Genomic DNA, 23,819 nt, shown 5'->3' with positions numbered 1-23,819 from the left:
GTGGTGTTTGTGGGAGTAGGCTGGAGGCTGAGGCGGTGGTGCTGGCGGTGCTGTCCCGAGGGCTGATGCTGTTGGTGGGAGCAGAGGTTCAGGGGACGGGGTGGTGTTTGTCGTGCCGATGGTGGTGGGGGCAGTAGCGGTGGAGGAGCGGGCCGGTGTTGGAAACGTATTTCTGTTGAGGGTCCAAACGTGAATCTAGAGGGCAGTCTGCGATGACAGTGTGGACTTCTTTGGAACTCCTCGTGCACGTGAACGCTTTGGGGACTCTCCAGGAAAATGGGATGTATCACTCGCAGAGGTGGCAACTTCCTTGCTCCTGGTCGTGCAAACATAGTACGATTTTCGGAGTGGGGGCAGAGTGAGGCAGAGAGCTTGGACACGAGGCGAAAGGTGAAGAGGTTGGGCCGTGCGGGTGCCAGTGTGGGGTGCTCCTTCCAGTGAAAAGCGTGACACAAGCGGGGTCGGGGTGAGGAAGGGAAGAAGGCCAAGGAAGGGGTCTGGGCGCAAGAGTGGCTGAGCCCCCAAGGTGTCGGGTCCTGGAGGCCTGGCTCCCGGGTGTGTGTGGGGTGGGGGCGTCGGCGTGGGAAGGACAGGGGCCGGAAGGTGCGGTGGTGAGCGAGCCGTTGCAGGACCGGTGCCTTGAGTGTGGCAGCGGGGAAGCCCAGCTCCGCTTTGGGGCTGCGGGAACCAAAAGGGGGCGCTGCGGCTGCATGGGCCGGGAATCGAACCCGGGCCTCCCGCGTGGCAGGCGAGAATTCTACCACTGAACCACCCATGCACCTATGGCCGCCGGCGCCCGCCGCTGTCCCAGCGGCGCCCAACGCTGCCCCAGCGGCGCTCGCCGCCAACCGCCGGACCCTGGTCACTGCTCGCCCCGTGGGCACGTGCTCCATTTGAGCAGGAGACCGACGGGCCACCTGAATGAGAGGCTCCGGGCACGCTGGCGACCCCAGGGCGCGAGGCGGTCGGAAGCACCGAGGGACGGAGGGACGCAGGCGGGCTCGGCCCGTCCTGAGCTTTCTCTGCTGTCCGCGGCCGCCGCGAGACTGTCGGTGTGGCCAGAGGAAGCCAGGAGCCGAAGCGGCCTGGCCCGCGCCCGAAGCTGCGGCTGAGCACCGACGTTCCTCTCAGCCGCCGCCCGGCCCCGACGCACAGTCCCTCTGGCGGCTGGCTTTCTTGCTGGTGCGGGGCGTGCGAGGGCGGGCGGGGGCAGGGATCGGAGCTCGGGGCTGTGCAGGGACCGCGAGCGAGGGAGATGGACACCGGGCACCTCCGCTGCCGCCGCCGTCGCCGTCGCCGAACGGCGCTCAGGCCAAAAGACCAAAGGTGTCTGAGCCTCGCCTCTGCGCTCTGCCCCACCCCCACCTCCCGCGGGGTCCCGCTCTGCTGCGTTGGTTGTGAGGAGAAGCCCTTTGGCAGACGGCCTGCTTGTTCGCGGACAGCCCGGTGACGGACGGAGCGCGCCAGGGTGTGGTTGGGTCCGGCCGGAGCAGCGGCTTCCCCGACGGACTTGCACTGTGGCGCCGAGGTGGGTGGCTCGTGCTGGGGGCCGGACGTCTGTGGTGGGTGACAGGGCATCCAGGGCTTCCGCTCACTACTCACCTGAGCACCGTTCCCGGGAGCGACTCCTGCGCCAGGCCCCATGCAGGGAGGGCCCCCTGTGGGCTGGCCAGCAGGAGGCTGGGCTGCACGCGGCCCGGCAGGCAGGCAGGCAGGCAGGTGTGGTCCGGCCAGGGTCCCAAGGCGAAAAAGCACCGAGGGCCCGCACCACAGGCCGGCAACACGGTGTCGGCGGCGTGGAGGGAATGGAATGGGCAGGCGGGCCGTTGGGGCTGGCGGGAAGGACAGGATGTTGGAAAGAGGGAGAGCTGCTGGTGGCGGAAGTGCAAGAAAGGCTGTGAGAACGAGTCCGCTGTTCGCCAGGCAGAAGTCGGAGGGTGGGCGAGACGTGGAGGGCTTTCCACACGCGGCCGTTCTGCGTGTGGCGCTGGGGGCGGGGTGGAGCGGGGGAGGGGGAGGGGGAGGGGGAGGGACGAAGGCAGGCAGGCAGGCAGGCAGGCAGGCAGGAAGACCAGCAGCAGCAGCAGCCGCAAGCAGGTGAGGAAAGATGTGCTGCGAAGGACTGAAGGGTTTCCTGGTGTGGGTGCAGGTAGGAGGGGGCGTAGCAAGTGGCGGGGAGGGCGTTTGTCCGGAAAAGCCCGTCGCTGGAGGGTTCCTAGCGGGCCGTTTCTGCCGGGCCCGCGGCCATGGCTGAGAAGGTTCCGCGTCTGAGAGGCGTGGATGTCCGGGCCGGAGTTTGGAGAGGCCGCAAGAGTGCCAGGCGCGAACGGACTGGAAGGCAGTAAAGCGCTGCCATAGACAGGGCCGGGTGCGTTTGCCGGGCGGGCCAAAAGGCTGGCTTGTCAGGAGTGGGATTCGAACCCACGCCTCCAGGGGAGACTGCGACCTGAACGCAGCGCCTTAGACCGCTCGGCCATCCTGACGGCGGGCCTGGGCGTGCGCGTGGCCGCTCGGCTGGCTGGGACCCGACGCGACGCGACGCGAACGCCGGTGCCCTTGGCGGGACGCGGTGCTCCGCGCCAGGCGCGCGGCCGTGTGGCTGAGCGACGGAGCGGGCGCGCGGCGGCCGACGGGGAGCAAGGCCAGACGGCGCGCCTGGCTCCGCCGCGGTGGCGCCCTCGCCCACCCCTGGCCCCGGACGGAGCCGGGCCGCGTCGGGCCAGCCCCTGCCGCCGGCCCCCACCCGCGCCTCTCCTCGCCGGCCATGGCCAGGCGCGCGCCCACGCCCTCCTCGCAGCCTTGCTTTCGGTCTCAGGGCCCCCTCCTCCCGGCGCGATGCCCGCGTTGGAGGCAATAGGCAGCGCGCACTGGGAGTTTTCAGCGGCTCGCGGGGCCGGGTCCCCGTCGGGGTCGGGGGCTGCTGCTTTGGAGGACGCGGTTGGTGTGGCGTTGGGTCGGGTCGGGTCGGGTCGGGCACGTGCCGGGCGCCCGTGGTGGGCAGGGGGCCGGAGGGCAGGGGGAGGCGTCGGCAGGCAGCCCGAGAGCGGCCCGGGCGCGGGGGCGGTGGCCGCCGTCCTCGTTAGTATAGTGGTGAGTATCCCCGCCTGTCACGCGGGAGACCGGGGTTCGATTCCCCGACGGGGAGGCAACACGCCCTCTTTTGGTGGCTGGCGCCGCTCTCTGTCCTGCCGCCTGGCTCCCAAGGGCCCTTCTTCTCCGCCCTCCGCCCTCCAGCGAGGCGCTGGACGCCAGCGCGTGCCCAGCCTGCACACCGTCGACCGCCTCCAGCCCTTCAGCCCTTCCTCCTCGCCGGGCGCTCAGTTGCCACGGCAGAGCGAGGGCCTCCTCTGGACCCCACAAGCTCTCGATGACATTGCGGCCCGCCCAAAGTGGCTGTCGCAGGAGGCTCCTTGCGTCGCGACGCAAGGCTGCACTTATGCACAGCGGCATAGGTGCACAGCGGCCGGGACGGGTGGGAGGCGGATGAGTGGCGTCCCCTGTCGGTGCGGGAAATGGCCTGGCCCAGGCGCCCGGTGGAGAAGGGCTTTGGCGAGCCGGGGTCTGGAAGACGCGTACCCCCGGGGCGGGGGCGGGCCGCGGCGTGGAGCCCAGGGACCCGGAGCAGCAAGGCAGCGAGAGCGCCCCCCTGAGGCCGTCGGGCGGGTGTCCTAGGGCAGCTTCGTAGGACCGGCGCGGGTGGGGCGCCGGGGGGCCTTGGTGGCGCCTGTGCCACCACAGAGCTGCCGGCCGTCGGGGCGTCGGGGCAGGGCTGCTCCAAGCGGCGGCTGCGGCTGAGGAGGAGGAGGAGAACGAGGAAGAGAAAGGGGAGCAGGAGGAGGAGGAGAAGGAGGAGGAGTCGTCAGAGAAGGAGTCGGAGGAGGAGGAGGAGGAGCAGGAGGAGGCGGCGACGAGAGCGCGCTCGGGCGAGCCCGGTGCCGGCGTCTCGGGGCGGCCCGGGCTGTGCAGCGTTGGTGGTATAGTGGTGAGCATAGCTGCCTTCCAAGCAGTTGACCCGGGTTCGATTCCCGGCCAACGCAGCGGGCTGACCTTTTGCCGGGCTCTGCGGGCGGCCGGCCGAGGGCCTGTGAGGGAGAGCTGGGAGCAGGGAGCTAGCTGGCCCAGGCGGCTCTTCTTGTGTGTGCGAGAAGCAGGCGCGCGGTGTTGTGAGGGTGCTGCAAGCAGGACGGACGGGAGGCCACGTGGGTTGCCAGGGGCGGCGCGTGGCTGGACTTGGAAAGGCCGGGTCTTGGCGCCAAGGTGGCGCCGAGCGGGTGCTATGGGTCGAGCAGGAGCAGCGGGTAGAGGCGGACGCTCCCTGGTGGTCTAGTGGTTAGGATTCGGCGCTCTCACCGCCGCGGCCCGGGTTCGATTCCCGGTCAGGGAAGCCCTTCTTCTTCCTCTCTACCTCCCACCGTCCACATCCCACTTTTAGGCCACCCGTGCTCCGGGGCCTCGGCGCCGCGCCCCGACAACAGCCGCCCGGCGCCCTGCACCTCCAGCCCAGGCCCTGCCAGGCGACCTCCACCCTCCCTCCCCGGCCCAACCTTTTGGCCGCACTGGCGCGCGCCCACTCGAGGCCTTCGACGTCCCGCGTCTTCCTTTTCGGACGCTTGCCTCAGCCCCAAACACGAGTGGCCGGGGCAGCGCCTCTCCCCGCCGAGGCTGTGGCCACGAGCAAACGGCCCCGCCTGTGTTTGGACTCTCCAGCGGCACTGCTTCTCCCCACGGCGACAGCGGCGGCGGCGCCGACGGCGACGGCGGTGTCACACGCGGTGCCTTCTGACAGCGCCGGATCCCCCGTGGAAAGGAGCACCGGTGGGCAGACGGGTGCTTCGAACCACCGCAGCAGGCTTCCTGAACGCCCGCGCCGGCGCCTTGGGGGTGGCTGACAGTGTGGGATGAAGGTGTTTGTGGCCGTGGTCGGTGGCCACCCCACGCGGGTTAGGGAACGGAGCAGAACGACCCCATGGAGAGGGGGCGGCGGTGGGCCGCGTGCTGGGAGGTGCGAGGAAGGGCCTGTGGTGTGTGGCTGGAGCCCGGGCAGGAGCGGGAGGTGTTGGCCTGGCGGAAACCTGGCCCGGGAGAGCAGCTGGCCACTCAGGCAGGGGCTCAGCAGAAGCTTGGGGGTGATGGCGGCACCTGGCCCGGCACGTGTGTGCGGGTGGGCCTGGAGTAGGAGTGGGTCTGAGGAGCGCCGGCGGAAGTGAGACTTCCGGGCAGGACATGTGACAGTCGGGCCTGGGATACAAGGGGAAGGTGGCGGGGAGAGGGGTCCGAGCCTGCAGGCTGGGGGGAAGGGCGGGGTGTGTGAGTGGGCTGTGGGCCGAGGAAGATGGTGGGAGAGGACCCCTTCGCGGTGGGGTGGCGGGTGAGCGCCCCAGACCGGTGTGCTGTGCGGCGAGGTGGTCAGGCTAAGCAATGGGTTGGGACTGGGGACGGTGGGTAGGAGGCAGGCAGGAAGGAGAACAAGAGAAACGGAGCGCGCCACGGGGGCTAGGCGGGGTCCGAATGGGGTGGGGGCATTCTACTGCCCCAGAGACATACATCACCTCTCATCGGGAGAAGCCATCCAGTCTCAGGTGTGTGTAGCGGCGGGGGTGGGGGGAGGAGGGGTTGAGGTTGAAGGAGGCCAAAGGAGAGGTCCCGTCTGATCCCGCAATCCCACTCCTGGGTACGTACCCGGAAACGATGAAACAAGGGTTCAAAAAGGCACAAGCACCTCCGTGTTCACCGCGGCACTATTTGCACTAGCCAAGACATGCAAGAAAACCCAAGTGCCCATCGACGGGTGGCTAGTACAAGAGGAGGTGGTATATATGTACTATGCGGTATTACTCAGCCATTAATGAAAAAGAATGAAATATTGCCATTTGCTGCAACAAGAATGCTCCCAGAGAATATTACACTTAGTGAAGTAGGTCCGACAGAGAAGCACAAAGATAGGTGGACTCTCAAAAGTACTACCAATGAATGTATGTGCCAAAGAGAAACAGACTCACAGACCTAGGAAACACAGTGATGGTTACCCGAGGAGAAAAAGGAGGGGTGGAGGGATGAATTAGGAGCTCGATGAACAGACACACAGTACTTCATATCAAGGAGATAAGCAACAAGGATTTACAGAATAACACAGGGAATGATATTCAATATCCTGCACTAACCTATACTGGAAATCAATCTGAAAGAATATTAAACATGGAAAACAGTATCCCCTTGCTGTACACCTGAAGCTAACTCAATATTGGTAATCAACTCTTCTCCCTAAACCACAAGTACCACTAGTTGAAAGTAAGTAAGTAAATAAATAAATAAAAGCAACGAACAAAATAAATAGGAGAAACATGAGCCATCGGATGATCCAGCAATCCCCATCGTGGGTACACATCCGCCAAAGGGAAAAACCGTTGTTTGAAGAGATCCACGCACCCCCGTGTTTGTAGCAGCACTACGTGCCACAGCCAAGACAGAGGAGAAACCCATGTGCCCATCAACGGTTGGCTGACGGAAAAAGATGTGGTATATATGTACTGTGGAATATTCCTCAGCCATTTCCGAAAATGAAATATGGCCATTTGCCACAATGAGGATGGTCCTAGAGAATATTACACTTAGTGAAGTAAGTCTGACAGAGAAGCACAAAGATACGTGCAATCTAAATCTAAAACATAGTAGAAAAGAACGTATGTGCCAAAGAGAAACAGACTCACAGGCATAGAAAACACACTGATGGTTACCCGAGGAGAAAGGGAGGGGTGGAGACATAAGTTAGGAGCTGCGATGAACAGATACACCGTACTTCATATAAAAGACATACGCAACAAGGATTTCCAGTAGAACACAGGGGATGCTATTCAGTATCCTGTAGTAAGCTATAATGGAAAGCAATGTGAAACAACATTAGACATGGAAAACAGTATCCGCTTTGCTGTGCACCTGAAACGAACTCAATATTGTTAATCAACTTTTCTTCCAAAATTACAGCTACTAGTTCTTATAGGTAAGTAAGTAAATGGAAAGATAAATATCAAATGCATAAATAAAAACAACACACTAAAAAAAAATAGGTGAAATATGAGCTCTCACACGATCCAGCAATCCCCATCGTGGGTACACGTCGGCAGGGGAGAGAAACGGTCATTTGAAGAGATCCATGCACCCCCATGTTCACAGCAGCCCTACGGGCCACAGCCAAGACATGGACAAAACCCAAGTGCCCATCAACCGATGGCTGGCACAGGAAGACGTGGTATATATGTACCGTGGAATACTACTCAGCCATTCAAAAGAGTGAGATATTGCCATTTGCACCAATAAGGAGGGACCAAAGTATATTACACTTAGCGACGTGAGTCAGGCAGAGAAGCACAACGACATGTGGCACGTAAACCGTACTACAAACGAATGTATGTGCCAAAGAGAAACAGACTCACAGACATAGAAAAGACACTGTTCGTTAGCCAAGGGGAAAGCGTAGGGCGGGGAAAAATCCGGAGCTGCGATTAACAGAGAGGAAATACTATACATAAAGCACATAAGCAACAAGGATTTACTGTACAGCGCAGGGAACTGTATTCACATGTCGTGATAACGTATAATGAATGGAAAATAAGCCGGAAAAGGACATATAACGGAATCACTTTGCTGTACACCTGAAAGTAACACGCTGTTGTAAACCAACCACGCTGCTACGAAAAGGAGAAGACGACGAAGGGGGAACAAAGGAGGGCAACGGGACAGAGGCAAGGGCAGGATCCTTGACAACGTAGGATGTGGAAAGGATCGGGGGAAAAGTGGGGAGATTGGAGGTAGGAGGGTGGTGTTTGTGGGAGTAGGCTGGAGGCTGAGGCGGTGGTGCTGGCGGTGCTGTCCCGAGGGCTGATGCTGTTGGTGGGAGCAGAGGTTCAGGGGACGGGGTGGTGTTTGTCGTGCCGATGGTGGTGGGGGCAGTAGCGGTGGAGGAGCGGGCCGGTGTTGGAAACGTATTTCTGTTGAGGGTCCAAACGTGAATCTAGAGGGCAGTCTGCGATGACAGTGTGGACTTCTTTGGAACTCCTCGTGCACGTGAACGCTTTGGGGACTCTCCAGGAAAATGGGATGTATCACTCGCAGAGGTGGCAACTTCCTTGCTCCTGGTCGTGCAAACATAGTACGATTTTCGGAGTGGGGGCAGAGTGAGGCAGAGAGCTTGGACACGAGGCGAAAGGTGAAGAGGTTGGGCCGTGCGGGTGCCAGTGTGGGGTGCTCCTTCCAGTGAAAAGCGTGACACAAGCGGGGTCGGGGTGAGGAAGGGAAGAAGGCCAAGGAAGGGGTCTGGGCGCAAGAGTGGCTGAGCCCCCAAGGTGTCGGGTCCTGGAGGCCTGGCTCCCGGGTGTGTGTGGGGTGGGGGCGTCGGCGTGGGAAGGACAGGGGCCGGAAGGTGCGGTGGTGAGCGAGCCGTTGCAGGACCGGTGCCTTGAGTGTGGCAGCGGGGAAGCCCAGCTCCGCTTTGGGGCTGCGGGAACCAAAAGGGGGCGCTGCGGCTGCATGGGCCGGGAATCGAACCCGGGCCTCCCGCGTGGCAGGCGAGAATTCTACCACTGAACCACCCATGCACCTATGGCCGCCGGCGCCCGCCGCTGTCCCAGCGGCGCCCAACGCTGCCCCAGCGGCGCTCGCCGCCAACCGCCGGACCCTGGTCACTGCTCGCCCCGTGGGCACGTGCTCCATTTGAGCAGGAGACCGACGGGCCACCTGAATGAGAGGCTCCGGGCACGCTGGCGACCCCAGGGCGCGAGGCGGTCGGAAGCACCGAGGGACGGAGGGACGCAGGCGGGCTCGGCCCGTCCTGAGCTTTCTCTGCTGTCCGCGGCCGCCGCGAGACTGTCGGTGTGGCCAGAGGAAGCCAGGAGCCGAAGCGGCCTGGCCCGCGCCCGAAGCTGCGGCTGAGCACCGACGTTCCTCTCAGCCGCCGCCCGGCCCCGACGCACAGTCCCTCTGGCGGCTGGCTTTCTTGCTGGTGCGGGGCGTGCGAGGGCGGGCGGGGGCAGGGATCGGAGCTCGGGGCTGTGCAGGGACCGCGAGCGAGGGAGATGGACACCGGGCACCTCCGCTGCCGCCGCCGTCGCCGTCGCCGAACGGCGCTCAGGCCAAAAGACCAAAGGTGTCTGAGCCTCGCCTCTGCGCTCTGCCCCACCCCCACCTCCCGCGGGGTCCCGCTCTGCTGCGTTGGTTGTGAGGAGAAGCCCTTTGGCAGACGGCCTGCTTGTTCGCGGACAGCCCGGTGACGGACGGAGCGCGCCAGGGTGTGGTTGGGTCCGGCCGGAGCAGCGGCTTCCCCGACGGACTTGCACTGTGGCGCCGAGGTGGGTGGCTCGTGCTGGGGGCCGGACGTCTGTGGTGGGTGACAGGGCATCCAGGGCTTCCGCTCACTACTCACCTGAGCACCGTTCCCGGGAGCGACTCCTGCGCCAGGCCCCATGCAGGGAGGGCCCCCTGTGGGCTGGCCAGCAGGAGGCTGGGCTGCACGCGGCCCGGCAGGCAGGCAGGCAGGCAGGCAGGCAGGCAGGCAGGCAGGCAGGTGTGGTCCGGCCAGGGTCCCAAGGCGAAAAAGCACCGAGGGCCCGCACCACAGGCCGGCAACACGGTGTCGGCGGCGTGGAGGGAATGGAATGGGCAGGCGGGCCGTTGGGGCTGGCGGGAAGGACAGGATGTTGGAAAGAGGGAGAGCTGCTGGTGGCGGAAGTGCAAGAAAGGCTGTGAGAACGAGTCCGCTGTTCGCCAGGCAGAAGTCGGAGGGTGGGCGAGACGTGGAGGGCTTTCCACACGCGGCCGTTCTGCGTGTGGCGCTGGCGGCGGGGTGGAGCGGGGGAGGGGGAGGGGGAGGGGGAGGGACGAAGGCAGGCAGGCAGGCAGGCAGGCAGGCAGGAAGACCAGCAGCAGCAGCAGCCGCAAGCAGGTGAGGAAAGATGTGCTGCGAAGGACTGAAGGGTTTCCTGGTGTGGGTGCAGGTAGGAGGGGGCGTAGCAAGTGGCGGGGAGGGCGTTTGTCCGGAAAAGCCCGTCGCTGGAGGGTTCCTAGCGGGCCGTTTCTGCCGGGCCCGCGGCCATGGCTGAGAAGGTTCCGCGTCTGAGAGGCGTGGATGTCCGGGCCGGAGTTTGGAGAGGCCGCAAGAGTGCCAGGCGCGAACGGACTGGAAGGCAGTAAAGCGCTGCCATAGACAGGGCCGGGTGCGTTTGCCGGGCGGGCCAAAAGGCTGGCTTGTCAGGAGTGGGATTCGAACCCACGCCTCCAGGGGAGACTGCGACCTGAACGCAGCGCCTTAGACCGCTCGGCCATCCTGACGGCGGGCCTGGGCGTGCGCGTGGCCGCTCGGCTGGCTGGGACCCGACGCGACGCGACGCGAACGCCGGTGCCCTTGGCGGGACGCGGTGCTCCGCGCCAGGCGCGCGGCCGTGTGGCTGAGCGACGGAGCGGGCGCGCGGCGGCCGACGGGGAGCAAGGCCAGACGGCGCGCCTGGCTCCGCCGCGGTGGCGCCCTCGCCCACCCCTGGCCCCGGACGGAGCCGGGCCGCGTCGGGCCAGCCCCTGCCGCCGGCCCCCACCCGCGCCTCTCCTCGCCGGCCATGGCCAGGCGCGCGCCCACGCCCTCCTCGCAGCCTTGCTTTCGGTCTCAGGGCCCCCTCCTCCCGGCGCGATGCCCGCGTTGGAGGCAATAGGCAGCGCGCACTGGGAGTTTTCAGCGGCTCGCGGGGCCGGGTCCCCGTCGGGGTCGGGGGCTGCTGCTTTGGAGGACGCGGTTGGTGTGGCGTTGGGTCGGGTCGGGTCGGGTCGGGCACGTGCCGGGCGCCCGTGGTGGGCAGGGGGCCGGAGGGCAGGGGGAGGCGTCGGCAGGCAGCCCGAGAGCGGCCCGGGCGCGGGGGCGGTGGCCGCCGTCCTCGTTAGTATAGTGGTGAGTATCCCCGCCTGTCACGCGGGAGACCGGGGTTCGATTCCCCGACGGGGAGGCAACACGCCCTCTTTTGGTGGCTGGCGCCGCTCTCTGTCCTGCCGCCTGGCTCCCAAGGGCCCTTCTTCTCCGCCCTCCGCCCTCCAGCGAGGCGCTGGACGCCAGCGCGTGCCCAGCCTGCACACCGTCGACCGCCTCCAGCCCTTCAGCCCTTCCTCCTCGCCGGGCGCTCAGTTGCCACGGCAGAGCGAGGGCCTCCTCTGGACCCCACAAGCTCTCGATGACATTGCGGCCCGCCCAAAGTGGCTGTCGCAGGAGGCTCCTTGCGTCGCGACGCAAGGCTGCACTTATGCACAGCGGCATAGGTGCACAGCGGCCGGGACGGGTGGGAGGCGGATGAGTGGCGTCCCGCCTGGCCTGGCCCAGGCGCCCGGTGGAGAAGGGCTTTGGCGAGCCGGGGTCTGGAAGACGCGTACCCCCGGGGCGGGGGCGGGCCGCGGCGTGGAGCCCAGGGACCCGGAGCAGCAAGGCAGCGAGAGCGCCCCCCTGAGGCCGTCGGGCGGGTGTCCTAGGGCAGCTTCGTAGGGCCGGCGCGGGTGGGGCGCCGGGGGGCCTTGGTGGCGCCTGTGCCACCACAGAGCTGCCGGCCGTCGGGGCGTCGGGGCAGGGCTGCTCCAAGCGGCGGCTGCGGCTGAGGAGGAGGAGGAGAACGAGGAAGAGAAAGGGGAGCAGGAGGAGGAGGAGAAGGAGGAGGAGTCGTCAGAGAAGGAGTCGGAGGAGGAGGAGGAGGAGCAGGAGGAGGCGGCGACGAGAGCGCGCTCGGGCGAGCCCGGTGCCGGCGTCTCGGGGCGGCCCGGGCTGTGCAGCGTTGGTGGTATAGTGGTGAGCATAGCTGCCTTCCAAGCAGTTGACCCGGGTTCGATTCCCGGCCAACGCAGCGGGCTGACCTTTTGCCGGGCTCTGCGGGCGGCCGGCCGAGGGCCTGTGAGGGAGAGCTGGGAGCAGGGAGCTAGCTGGCCCAGGCGGCTCTTCTTGTGTGTGCGAGAAGCAGGCGCGCGGTGTTGTGAGGGTGCTGCAAGCAGGACGGACGGGAGGCCACGTGGGTTGCCAGGGGCGGCGCGTGGCTGGACTTGGAAAGGCCGGGTCTTGGCGCCAAGGTGGCGCCGAGCGGGTGCTATGGGTCGAGCAGGAGCAGCGGGTAGAGGCGGACGCTCCCTGGTGGTCTAGTGGTTAGGATTCGGCGCTCTCACCGCCGCGGCCCGGGTTCGATTCCCGGTCAGGGAAGCCCTTCTTCTTCCTCTCTACCTCCCACCGTCCACATCCCACTTTTAGGCCACCCGTGCTCCGGGGCCTCGGCGCCGCGCCCCGACAACAGCCGCCCGGCGCCCTGCACCTCCAGCCCAGGCCCTGCCAGGCGACCTCCACCCTCCCTCCCCGGCCCAACCTTTTGGCCGCACTGGCGCGCGCCCACTCGAGGCCTTCGACGTCCCGCGTCTTCCTTTTCGGACGCTTGCCTCAGCCCCAAACACGAGTGGCCGGGGCAGCGCCTCTCCCCGCCGAGGCTGTGGCCACGAGCAAACGGCCCCGCCTGTGTTTGGACTCTCCAGCGGCACTGCTTCTCCCCACGGCGACAGCGGCGGCGGCGCCGACGGCGACGGCGGTGTCACACGCGGTGCCTTCTGACAGCGCCGGATCCCCCGTGGAAAGGAGCACCGGTGGGCAGACGGGTGCTTCGAACCACCGCAGCAGGCTTCCTGAACGCCCGCGCCGGCGCCTTGGGGGTGGCTGACAGTGTGGGATGAAGGTGTTTGTGGCCGTGGTCGGTGGCCACCCCACGCGGGTTAGGGAACGGAGCAGAACGACCCCATGGAGAGGGGGCGGCGGTGGGCCGCGTGCTGGGAGGTGCGAGGAAGGGCCTGTGGTGTGTGGCTGGAGCCCGGGCAGGAGCGGGAGGTGTTGGCCTGGCGGAAACCTGGCCCGGGAGAGCAGCTGGCCACTCAGGCAGGGGCTCAGCAGAAGCTTGGGGGTGATGGCGGCACCTGGCCCGGCACGTGTGTGCGGGTGGGCCTGGAGTAGGAGTGGGTCTGAGGAGCGCCGGCGGAAGTGAGACTTCCGGGCAGGACATGTGACAGTCGGGCCTGGGATACAAGGGGAAGGTGGCGGGGAGAGGGGTCCGAGCCTGCAGGCTGGGGGGAAGGGCGGGGTGTGTGAGTGGGCTGTGGGCCGAGGAAGATGGTGGGAGAGGACCCCTTCGCGGTGGGGTGGCGGGTGAGCGCCCCAGACCGGTGTGCTGTGCGGCGAGGTGGTCAGGCTAAGCAATGGGTTGGGACTGGGGACGGTGGGTAGGAGGCAGGCAGGAAGGAGAACAAGAGAAACGGAGCGCGCCACGGGGGCTAGGCGGGGTCCGAATGGGGTGGGGGCATTCTACTGCCCCAGAGACATACATCACCTCTCATCGGGAGAAGCCATCCAGTCTCAGGTGTGTGTAGCGGCGGGGGTGGGGGGAGGAGGGGTTGAGGTTGAAGGAGGCCAAAGGAGAGGTCCCGTCTGATCCCGCAATCCCACTCCTGGGTACGTACCCGGAAACGATGAAACAAGGGTTCAAAAAGGCACAAGCACCTCCGTGTTCACCGCGGCACTATTTGCACTAGCCAAGACATGCAAGAAAACCCAAGTGCCCATCGACGGGTGGCTAGTACAAGAGGAGGTGGTATATATGTACTATGCGGTATTACTCAGCCATTAATGAAAAAGAATGAAATATTGCCATTTGCTGCAACAAGAATGCTCCCAGAGAATATTACACTTAGTGAAGTAGGTCCGACAGAGAAGCACAAAGATAGGTGGACTCTCAAAAGTACTACCAATGAATGTATGTGCCAAAGAGAAACAGACTCACAGACCTAGGAAACACAGTGATGGTTACCCGAGGAGAAAAAGGAGGGGTGGAGGGATGAATTAGGAGCTCGATGAACAGACACACAGTACTTCATATCAAGGAGATAAGCAACAAGGATTTACAGAATAACACAGGGAATGATATTCAATATCCTGCACTAACCTATACTGGAAATCAATCTGAAAGAATATTAAACATGGAAAACAGTATCCCCTTGCTGTACACCTGAAGCTAACTCAATATTGGTAATCAACTCTTCTCCCTAAACCACAAGTACCACTAGTTGAAAGTAAGTAAGTAAATAAATAAATAAAAGCAACGAACAAAATAAATAGGAGAAACATGAGCCATCGGATGATCCAGCAATCCCCATCGTGGGTACACATCCGCCAAAGGGAAAAACCGTTGTTTGAAGAGATCCACGCACCCCCGTGTTTGTAGCAGCACTACGTGCCACAGCCAAGACAGAGGAGAAACCCATGTGCCCATCAACGGTTGGCTGACGGAAAAAGATGTGGTATATATGTACTGTGGAATATTCCTCAGCCATTTCCGAAAATGAAATATGGCCATTTGCCACAATGAGGATGGTCCTAGAGAATATTACACTTAGTGAAGTAAGTCTGACAGAGAAGCACAAAGATACGTGCAATCTAAATCTAAAACATAGTAGAAAAGAACGTATGTGCCAAAGAGAAACAGACTCACAGGCATAGAAAACACACTGATGGTTACCCGAGGAGAAAGGGAGGGGTGGAGACATAAGTTAGGAGCTGCGATGAACAGATACACCGTACTTCATATAAAAGACATACGCAACAAGGATTTCCAGTAGAACACAGGGGATGCTATTCAGTATCCTGTAGTAAGCTATAATGGAAAGCAATGTGAAACAACATTAGACATGGAAAACAGTATCCGCTTTGCTGTGCACCTGAAACGAACTCAATATTGTTAATCAACTTTTCTTCCAAAATTACAGCTACTAGTTCTTATAGGTAAGTAAGTAAATGGAAAGATAAATATCAAATGCATAAATAAAAACAACACACTAAAAAAAAATAGGTGAAATATGAGCTCTCACACGATCCAGCAATCCCCATCGTGGGTACACGTCGGCAGGGGAGAGAAACGGTCATTTGAAGAGATCCATGCACCCCCATGTTCACAGCAGCCCTACGGGCCACAGCCAAGACATGGACAAAACCCAAGTGCCCATCAACCGATGGCTGGCACAGGAAGACGTGGTATATATGTACCGTGGAATACTACTCAGCCATTCAAAAGAGTGAGATATTGCCATTTGCACCAATAAGGAGGGACCAAAGTATATTACACTTAGCGACGTGAGTCAGGCAGAGAAGCACAACGACATGTGGCACGTAAACCGTACTACAAACGAATGTATGTGCCAAAGAGAAACAGACTCACAGACATAGAAAAGACACTGTTCGTTAGCCAAGGGGAAAGCGTAGGGCGGGGAAAAATCCGGAGCTGCGATTAACAGAGAGGAAATACTATACATAAAGCACATAAGCAACAAGGATTTACTGTACAGCGCAGGGAACTGTATTCACATGTCGTGATAACGTATAATGAATGGAAAATAAGCCGGAAAAGGACATATAACGGAATCACTTTGCTGTACACCTGAAAGTAACACGCTGTTGTAAACCAACCACGCTGCTACGAAAAGGAGAAGACGACGAAGGGGGAACAAAGGAGGGCAACGGGACAGAGGCAAGGGCAGGATCCTTGACAACGTAGGATGTGGAAAGGATCGGGGGAAAAGTGGGGAGATTGGAGGTAGGAGGGTGGTGTTTGTGGGAGTAGGCTGGAGGCTGAGGCGGTGGTGCTGGCGGTGCTGTCCCGAGGGCTGATGCTGTTGGTGGGAGCAGAGGTTCAGGGGACGGGGTGGTGTTTGTCGTGCCGATGGTGGTGGGGGCAGTAGCGGTGGAGGAGCGGGCCGGTGTTGGAAACGTATTTCTGTTGAGGGTCCAAACGTGAATCTAGAGGGCAGTCTGCGATGACAGTGTGGACTTCTTTGGAACTCCTCGTGCACGTGAACGCTTTGGGGACTCTCCAGGAAAATGGGATGTATCACTCGCAGAGGTGGCAACTTCCTTGCTCCTGGTCGTGCAAACATAGTACGATTTTCGGAGTGGGGGCAGAGTGAGGCAGAGAGCTTGGACACGAGGCGAAAGGTGAAGAGGTTGGGCCGTGCGGGTGCCAGTGTGGGGTGCTCCTTCCAGTGAAAAGCGTGACACAAGCGGGGTCGGGGTGAGGAAGGGAAGAAGGCCAAGGAAGGGGTCTGGGCGCAAGAGTGGCTGAGCCCGCAAGGTGTCGGGTCCTGGAGGCCTGGCTCCCGGGTGTGTGTGGGGTGGGGGCGTCGGCGTGGGAAGGACAGGGGCCGGAAGGTGCGGTGGTGAGCGAGCCGTTGCAGGACCGGTGCCTTGAGTGTGGCAGCGGGGAAGCCCAGCTCCGCTTTGGGGCTGCGGGAACCAAAAGGGGGCGCTGCGGCTGCATGGGCCGGGAATCGAACCCGGGCCTCCCGCGTGGCAGGCGAGAATTCTACCACTGAACCACCCATGCACCTATGGCCGCCGGCGCCCGCCGCTGTCCCAGCGGCGCCCAACGCTGCCCCAGCGGCGCTCGCCGCCAACCGCCGGACCCTGGTCACTGCTCGCCCCGTGGGCACGTGCTCCATTTGAGCAGGAGACCGACGGGCCACCTGAATGAGAGGCTCCGGGCACGCTGGCGACCCCAGGGCGCGAGGCGGTCGGAAGCACCGAGGGACGGAGGGACGCAGGCGGGCTCGGCCCGTCCTGAGCTTTCTCTGCTGTCCGCGGCCGCCGCGAGACTGTCGGTGTGGCCAGAGGAAGCCAGGAGCCGAAGCGGCCTGGCCCGCGCCCGAAGCTGCGGCTGAGCACCGACGTTCCTCTCAGCCGCCGCCCGGCCCCGACGCACAGTCCCTCTGGCGGCTGGCTTTCTTGCTGGTGCGGGGCGTGCGAGGGCGGGCGGGGGCAGGGATCGGAGCTCGGGGCTGTGCAGGGACCGCGAGCGAGGGAGATGGACACCGGGCACCTCCGCTGCCGCCGCCGTCGCCGTCGCCGAACGGCGCTCAGGCCAAAAGACCAAAGGTGTCTGAGCCTCGCCTCTGCGCTCTGCCCCACCCCCACCTCCCGCGGGGTCCCGCTCTGCTGCGTTGGTTGTGAGGAGAAGCCCTTTGGCAGACGGCCTGCTTGTTCGCGGACAGCCCGGTGACGGACGGAGCGCGCCAGGGTGTGGTTGGGTCCGGCCGGAGCAGCGGCTTCCCCGACGGACTTGCACTGTGGCGCCGAGGTGGGTGGCTCGTGCTGGGGGCCGGACGTCTGTGGTGGGTGACAGGGCATCCAGGGCTTCCGCTCACTACTCACCTGAGCACCGTTCCCGGGAGCGACTCCTGCGCCAGGCCCCATGCAGGGAGGGCCCCCTGTGGGCTGGCCAGCAGGAGGCTGGGCTGCACGCGGCCCGGCAGGCAGGCAGGCAGGCAGGCAGGCAGGCAGGTGTGGTCCGGCCAGGGTCCCAAGGCGAAAAAGCACCGAGGGCCCGCACCACAGGCCGGCAACACGGTGTCGGCGGCGTGGAGGGAATGGAATGGGCAGGCGGGCCGTTGGGGCTGGCGGGAAGGACAGGATGTTGGAAAGAGGGAGAGCTGCTGGTGGCGGAAGTGCAAGAAAGGCTGTGAGAACGAGTCCGCTGTTCGCCAGGCAGAAGTCGGAGGGTGGGCGAGACGTGGAGGGCTTTCCACACGCGGCCGTTCTGCGTGTGGCGCTGGGGGCGGGGTGGAGCGGGGGAGGGGGAGGGGAGGGGGAGGGACGAAGGCAGGCAGGCAGGCAGGCAGGCAGGCAGGAAGACCAGCAGCAGCAGCAGCCGCAAGCAGGTGAGGAAAGATGTGCTGCGAAGGACTGAAGGGTTTCCTGGTGTGGGTGCAGGTAGGAGGGGGCGTAGCAAGTGGCGGGGAGGGCGTTTGTCCGGAAAAGCCCGTCGCTGGAGGGTTCCTAGCGGGCCGTTTCTGCCGGGCCCGCGGCCATGGCTGAGAAGGTTCCGCGTCTGAGAGACGTGGATGTCCGGGCCGGAGTTTGGAGAGGCCGCAAGAGTGCCAGGCGCGAACGGACTGGAAGGCAGTAAAGCGCTGCCATAGACAGGGCCGGGTGCGTTTGCCGGGCGGGCCAAAAGGCTGGCTTGTCAGGAGTGGGATTCGAACCCACGCCTCCAGGGGAGACTGCGACCTGAACGCAGCGCCTTAGACCGCTCGGCCATCCTGACGGCGGGCCTGGGCGTGCGCGTGGCCGCTCGGCTGGCTGGGACCCGACGCGACGCGACGCGAACGCCGGTGCCCTTGGCGGGACGCGGTGCTCCGCGCCAGGCGCGCGGCCGTGTGGCTGAGCGACGGAGCGGGCGCGCGGCGGCCGACGGGGAGCAAGGCCAGACGGCGCGCCTGGCTCCGCCGCGGTGGCGCCCTCGCCCACCCCTGGCCCCGGACGGAGCCGGGCCGCGTCGGGCCAGCCCCTGCCGCCGGCCCCCACCCGCGCCTCTCCTCGCCGGCCATGGCCAGGCGCGCGCCCACGCCCTCCTCGCAGCCTTGCTTTCGGTCTCAGGGCCCCCTCCTCCCGGCGCGATGCCCGCGTTGGAGGCAATAGGCAGCGCGCACTGGGAGTTTTCAGCGGCTCGCGGGGCCGGGTCCCCGTCGGGGTCGGGGGCTGCTGCTTTGGAGGACGCGGTTGGTGTGGCGTTGGGTCGGGTCGGGTCGGGTCGGGCACGTGCCGGGCGCCCGTGGTGGGCAGGGGGCCGGAGGGCAGGGGGAGGCGTCGGCAGGCAGCCCGAGAGCGGCCCGGGCGCGGGGGCGGTGGCCGCCGTCCTCGTTAGTATAGTGGTGAGTATCCTCGCCTGTCACGCGGGAGACCGGGGTTCGATTCCCCGACGGGGAGGCAACACGCCCTCTTTTGGTGGCTGGCGCCGCTCTCTGTCCTGCCGCCTGGCTCCCAAGGGCCCTTCTTCTCCGCCCTCCGCCCTCCAGCGAGGCGCTGGACGCCAGCGCGTGCCCAGCCTGCACACCGTCGACCGCCTCCAGCCCTTCAGCCCTTCCTCCTCGCCGGGCGCTCAGTTGCCACGGCAGAGCGAGGGCCTCCTCTGGACCCCACAAGCTCTCGATGACATTGCGGCCCGCCCAAAGTGGCTGTCGCAGGAGGCTCCTTGCGTCGCGACGCAAGGCTGCACTTATGCACAGCGGCATAGGTGCACAGCGGCCGGGACGGGTGGGAGGCGGATGAGTGGCGTCCCCTGTCGGTGCGGGAAATGGCCTGGCCCAGGCGCCCGGTGGAGAAGGGCTTTGGCGAGCCGGGGTCTGGAAGACGCGTACCCCCGGGGCGGGGGCGGGCCGCGGCGTGGAGCCCAGGGACCCGGAGCAGCAAGGCAGCGAGAGCGCCCCCCTGAGGCCGTCGGGCGGGTGTCCTAGGGCAGCTTCGTAGGGCCGGCGCGGGTGGGGCGCCGGGGGGCCTTGGTGGCGCCTGTGCCACCACAGAGCTGCCGGCCGTCGGGGCGTCGGGGCAGGGCTGCTCCAAGCGGCGGCTGCGGCTGAGGAGGAGGAGGAGAACGAGGAAGAGAAAGGGGAGCAGGAGGAGGAGGAGAAGGAGGAGGAGTCGTCAGAGAAGGAGTCGGAGGAGGAGGAGGAGGAGCAGGAGGAGGCGGCGACGAGAGCGCGCTCGGGCGAGCCCGGTGCCGGCGTCTCGGGGCGGCCCGGGCTGTGCAGCGTTGGTGGTATAGTGGTGAGCATAGCTGCCTTCCAAGCAGTTGACCCGGGTTCGATTCCCGGCCAACGCAGCGGGCTGACCTTTTGCCGGGCTCTGCGGGCGGCCGGCCGAGGGCCTGTGAGGGAGAGCTGGGAGCAGGGAGCTAGCTGGCCCAGGCGGCTCTTCTTGTGTGTGCGAGAAGCAGGCGCGCGGTGTTGTGAGGGTGCTGCAAGCAGGACGGACGGGAGGCCACGTGGGTTGCCAGGGGCGGCGCGTGGCTGGACTTGGAAAGGCCGGGTCTTGGCGCCAAGGTGGCGCCGAGCGGGTGCTATGGGTCGAGCAGGAGCAGCGGGTAGAGGCGGACGCTCCCTGGTGGTCTAGTGGTTAGGATTCGGCGCTCTCACCGCCGCGGCCCGGGTTCGATTCCCGGTCAGGGAAGCCCTTCTTCTTCCTCTCTACCTCCCACCGTCCACATCCCACTTTTAGGCCACCCGTGCTCCGGGGCCTCGGCGCCGCGCCCCGACAACAGCCGCCCGGCGCCCTGCACCTCCAGCCCAGGCCCTGCCAGGCGACCTCCACCCTCCCTCCCCGGCCCAACCTTTTGGCCGCACTGGCGCGCGCCCACTCGAGGCCTTCGACGTCCCGCGTCTTCCTTTTCGGACGCTTGCCTCAGCCCCAAACACGAGTGGCCGGGGCAGCGCCTCTCCCCGCCGAGGCTGTGGCCACGAGCAAACGGCCCCGCCTGTGTTTGGACTCTCCAGCGGCACTGCTTCTCCCCACGGCGACAGCGGCGGCGGCGCCGACGGCGACGGCGGTGTCACACGCGGTGCCTTCTGACAGCGCCGGATCCCCCGTGGAAAGGAGCACCGGTGGGCAGACGGGTGCTTCGAACCACCGCAGCAGGCTTCCTGAACGCCCGCGCCGGCGCCTTGGGGGTGGCTGACAGTGTGGGATGAAGGTGTTTGTGGCCGTGGTCGGTGGCCACCCCACGCGGGTTAGGGAACGGAGCAGAACGACCCCATGGAGAGGGGGCGGCGGTGGGCCGCGTGCTGGGAGGTGCGAGGAAGGGCCTGTGGTGTGTGGCTGGAGCCCGGGCAGGAGCGGGAGGTGTTGGCCTGGCGGAAACCTGGCCCGGGAGAGCAGCTGGCCACTCAGGCAGGGGCTCAGCAGAAGCTTGGGGGTGATGGCGGCACCTGGCCCGGCACGTGTGTGCGGGTGGGCCTGGAGTAGGAGTGGGTCTGAGGAGCGCCGGCGGAAGTGAGACTTCCGGGCAGGACATGTGACAGTCGGGCCTGGGATACAAGGGGAAGGTGGCGGGGAGAGGGGTCCGAGCCTGCAGGCTGGGGGGAAGGGCGGGGTGTGTGAGTGGGCTGTGGGCCGAGGAAGATGGTGGGAGAGGACCCCTTCGCGGTGGGGTGGCGGGTGAGCGCCCCAGACCGGTGTGCTGTGCGGCGAGGTGGTCAGGCTAAGCAATGGGTTGGGACTGGGGACGGTGGGTAGGAGGCAGGCAGGAAGGAGAACAAGAGAAACGGAGCGCGCCACGGGGGCTAGGCGGGGTCCGAATGGGGTGGGGGCATTCTACTGCCCCAGAGACATACATCACCTCTCATCGGGAGAAGCCATCCAGTCTCAGGTGTGTGTAGCGGCGGGGGTGGGGGGAGGAGGGGTTGAGGTTGAAGGAGGCCAAAGGAGAGGTCCCGTCTGATCCCGCAATCCCACTCCTGGGTACGTACCCGGAAACGATGAAACAAGGGTTCAAAAAGGCACAAGCACCTCCGTGTTCACCGCGGCACTATTTGCACTAGCCAAGACATGCAAGAAAACCCAAGTGCCCATCGACGGGTGGCTAGTACAAGAGGAGGTGGTATATATGTACTATGCGGTATTACTCAGCCATTAATGAAAAAGAATGAAATATTGCCATTTGCTGCAACAAGAATGCTCCCAGAGAATATTACACTTAGTGAAGTAGGTCCGACAGAGAAGCACAAAGATAGGTGGACTCTCAAAAGTACTACCAATGAATGTATGTGCCAAAGAGAAACAGACTCACAGACCTAGGAAACACAGTGATGGTTACCCGAGGAGAAAAAGGAGGGGTGGAGGGATGAATTAGGAGCTCGATGAACAGACACACAGTACTTCATATCAAGGAGATAAGCAACAAGGATTTACAGAATAACACAGGGAATGATATTCAATATCCTGCACTAACCTATACTGGAAATCAATCTGAAAGAATATTAAACATGGAAAACAGTATCCCCTTGCTGTACACCTGAAGCTAACTCAATATTGGTAATCAACTCTTCTCCCTAAACCACAAGTACCACTAGTTGAAAGTAAGTAAGTAAATAAATAAATAAAAGCAACGAACAAAATAAATAGGAGAAACATGAGCCATCGGATGATCCAGCAATCCCCATCGTGGGTACACATCCGCCAAAGGGAAAAACCGTTGTTTGAAGAGATCCACGCACCCCCGTGTTTGTAGCAGCACTACGTGCCACAGCCAAGACAGAGGAGAAACCCATGTGCCCATCAACGGTTGGCTGACGGAAAAAGATGTGGTATATATGTACTGTGGAATATTCCTCAGCCATTTCCGAAAATGAAATATGGCCATTTGCCACAATGAGGATGGTCCTAGAGAATATTACACTTAGTGAAGTAAGTCTGACAGAGAAGCACAAAGATACGTGCAATCTAAATCTAAAACATAGTAGAAAAGAACGTATGTGCCAAAGAGAAACAGACTCACAGGCATAGAAAACACACTGATGGTTACCCGAGGAGAAAGGGAGGGGTGGAGACATAAGTTAGGAGCTGCGATGAACAGATACACCGTACTTCATATAAAAGACATACGCAACAAGGATTTCCAGTAGAACACAGGGGATGCTATTCAGTATCCTGTAGTAAGCTATAATGGAAAGCAATGTGAAACAACATTAGACATGGAAAACAGTATCCGCTTTGCTGTGCACCTGAAACGAACTCAATATTGTTAATCAACTTTTCTTCCAAAATTACAGCTACTAGTTCTTATAGGTAAGTAAGTAAATGGAAAGATAAATATCAAATGCATAAATAAAAACAACACACTAAAAAAAAATAGGTGAAATATGAGCTCTCACACGATCCAGCAATCCCCATCGTGGGTACACGTCGGCAGGGGAGAGAAACGGTCATTTGAAGAGATCCATGCACCCCCATGTTCACAGCAGCCCTACGGGCCACAGCCAAGACATGGACAAAACCCAAGTGCCCATCAACCGATGGCTGGCACAGGAAGACGTGGTATATATGTACCGTGGAATACTACTCAGCCATTCAAAAGAGTGAGATATTGCCATTTGCACCAATAAGGAGGGACCAAAGTATATTACACTTAGCGACGTGAGTCAGGCAGAGAAGCACAACGACATGTGGCACGTAAACCGTACTACAAACGAATGTATGTGCCAAAGAGAAACAGACTCACAGACATAGAAAAGACACTGTTCGTTAGCCAAGGGGAAAGCGTAGGGCGGGGAAAAATCCGGAGCTGCGATTAACAGAGAGGAAATACTATACATAAAGCACATAAGCAACAAGGATTTACTGTACAGCGCAGGGAACTGTATTCACATGTCGTGATAACGTATAATGAATGGAAAATAAGCCGGAAAAGGACATATAACGGAATCACTTTGCTGTACACCTGAAAGTAACACGCTGTTGTAAACCAACCACGCTGCTACGAAAAGGAGAAGACGACGAAGGGGGAACAAAGGAGGGCAACGGGACAGAGGCAAGGGCAGGATCCTTGACAACGTAGGATGTGGAAAGGATCGGGGGAAAAGTGGGGAGATTGGAGGTAGGAGGGTGGTGTTTGTGGGAGTAGGCTGGAGGCTGAGGCGGTGGTGCTGGCGGTGCTGTCCCGAGGGCTGATGCTGTTGGTGGGAGCAGAGGTTCAGGGGACGGGGTGGTGTTTGTCGTGCCGATGGTGGTGGGGGCAGTAGCGGTGGAGGAGCGGGCCGGTGTTGGAAACGTATTTCTGTTGAGGGTCCAAACGTGAATCTAGAGGGCAGTCTGCGATGACAGTGTGGACTTCTTTGGAACTCCTCGTGCACGTGAACGCTTTGGGGACTCTCCAGGAAAATGGGATGTATCACTCGCAGAGGTGGCAACTTCCTTGCTCCTGGTCGTGCAAACATAGTACGATTTTCGGAGTGGGGGCAGA

The 23,819-nt window shown here is 62.7% G+C and overlaps 15 non-coding genes across 15 annotated transcripts; 9 read left to right on the top strand and 6 right to left on the bottom strand.

Moving 5' to 3' along the window:
• Positions 1–707: 707 nt before the first annotated feature.
• On the bottom strand, positions 708–778 carry TRNAG-GCC (transfer RNA glycine (anticodon GCC)). Its single transcript has one exon. It is a non-coding gene; the product is annotated as a tRNA-Gly (tRNA).
• A 1,622-nt stretch (positions 779–2,400) lies between these two features.
• Positions 2,401–2,483, bottom strand: TRNAL-CAG (transfer RNA leucine (anticodon CAG)). Its single transcript has one exon. It is a non-coding gene; the product is annotated as a tRNA-Leu (tRNA).
• Positions 2,484–3,073: 590 nt separating this feature from the next.
• Positions 3,074–3,145, top strand: TRNAD-GUC (transfer RNA aspartic acid (anticodon GUC)). Its single transcript has one exon. It is a non-coding gene; the product is annotated as a tRNA-Asp (tRNA).
• An 820-nt stretch (positions 3,146–3,965) lies between these two features.
• Positions 3,966–4,037, top strand: TRNAG-UCC (transfer RNA glycine (anticodon UCC)). The gene has a single exon. It is a non-coding gene; the product is annotated as a tRNA-Gly (tRNA).
• A 275-nt stretch (positions 4,038–4,312) lies between these two features.
• Positions 4,313–4,384, top strand: TRNAE-CUC (transfer RNA glutamic acid (anticodon CUC)). The gene has a single exon. It is a non-coding gene; the product is annotated as a tRNA-Glu (tRNA).
• A 4,136-nt stretch (positions 4,385–8,520) lies between these two features.
• Positions 8,521–8,591, bottom strand: TRNAG-GCC (transfer RNA glycine (anticodon GCC)). Its single transcript has one exon. It is a non-coding gene; the product is annotated as a tRNA-Gly (tRNA).
• A 1,646-nt stretch (positions 8,592–10,237) lies between these two features.
• Positions 10,238–10,320, bottom strand: TRNAL-CAG (transfer RNA leucine (anticodon CAG)). The gene has a single exon. It is a non-coding gene; the product is annotated as a tRNA-Leu (tRNA).
• A 590-nt stretch (positions 10,321–10,910) lies between these two features.
• On the top strand, positions 10,911–10,982 carry TRNAD-GUC (transfer RNA aspartic acid (anticodon GUC)). Its single transcript has one exon. It is a non-coding gene; the product is annotated as a tRNA-Asp (tRNA).
• An 807-nt stretch (positions 10,983–11,789) lies between these two features.
• Positions 11,790–11,861, top strand: TRNAG-UCC (transfer RNA glycine (anticodon UCC)). Its single transcript has one exon. It is a non-coding gene; the product is annotated as a tRNA-Gly (tRNA).
• Positions 11,862–12,136: 275 nt separating this feature from the next.
• Positions 12,137–12,208, top strand: TRNAE-CUC (transfer RNA glutamic acid (anticodon CUC)). Its single transcript has one exon. It is a non-coding gene; the product is annotated as a tRNA-Glu (tRNA).
• Positions 12,209–16,344: 4,136 nt separating this feature from the next.
• On the bottom strand, positions 16,345–16,415 carry TRNAG-GCC (transfer RNA glycine (anticodon GCC)). The gene has a single exon. It is a non-coding gene; the product is annotated as a tRNA-Gly (tRNA).
• A 1,633-nt stretch (positions 16,416–18,048) lies between these two features.
• On the bottom strand, positions 18,049–18,131 carry TRNAL-CAG (transfer RNA leucine (anticodon CAG)). The gene has a single exon. It is a non-coding gene; the product is annotated as a tRNA-Leu (tRNA).
• Positions 18,132–18,721: 590 nt separating this feature from the next.
• On the top strand, positions 18,722–18,793 carry TRNAD-GUC (transfer RNA aspartic acid (anticodon GUC)). The gene has a single exon. It is a non-coding gene; the product is annotated as a tRNA-Asp (tRNA).
• An 820-nt stretch (positions 18,794–19,613) lies between these two features.
• Positions 19,614–19,685, top strand: TRNAG-UCC (transfer RNA glycine (anticodon UCC)). The gene has a single exon. It is a non-coding gene; the product is annotated as a tRNA-Gly (tRNA).
• Positions 19,686–19,960: 275 nt separating this feature from the next.
• Positions 19,961–20,032, top strand: TRNAE-CUC (transfer RNA glutamic acid (anticodon CUC)). Its single transcript has one exon. It is a non-coding gene; the product is annotated as a tRNA-Glu (tRNA).
• Positions 20,033–23,819: the final 3,787 nt, after the last annotated feature.

This window comes from Mesoplodon densirostris, chromosome 2, assembly GCF_025265405.1.
Source record: "Mesoplodon densirostris isolate mMesDen1 chromosome 2, mMesDen1 primary haplotype, whole genome shotgun sequence".
Lineage (NCBI taxonomy): Eukaryota > Metazoa > Chordata > Mammalia > Artiodactyla > Ziphiidae > Mesoplodon > Mesoplodon densirostris.
The sequence above is the reverse complement of the archived record's forward strand: the minus strand, read 5'-3'. Positions and strand labels throughout refer to the sequence as shown.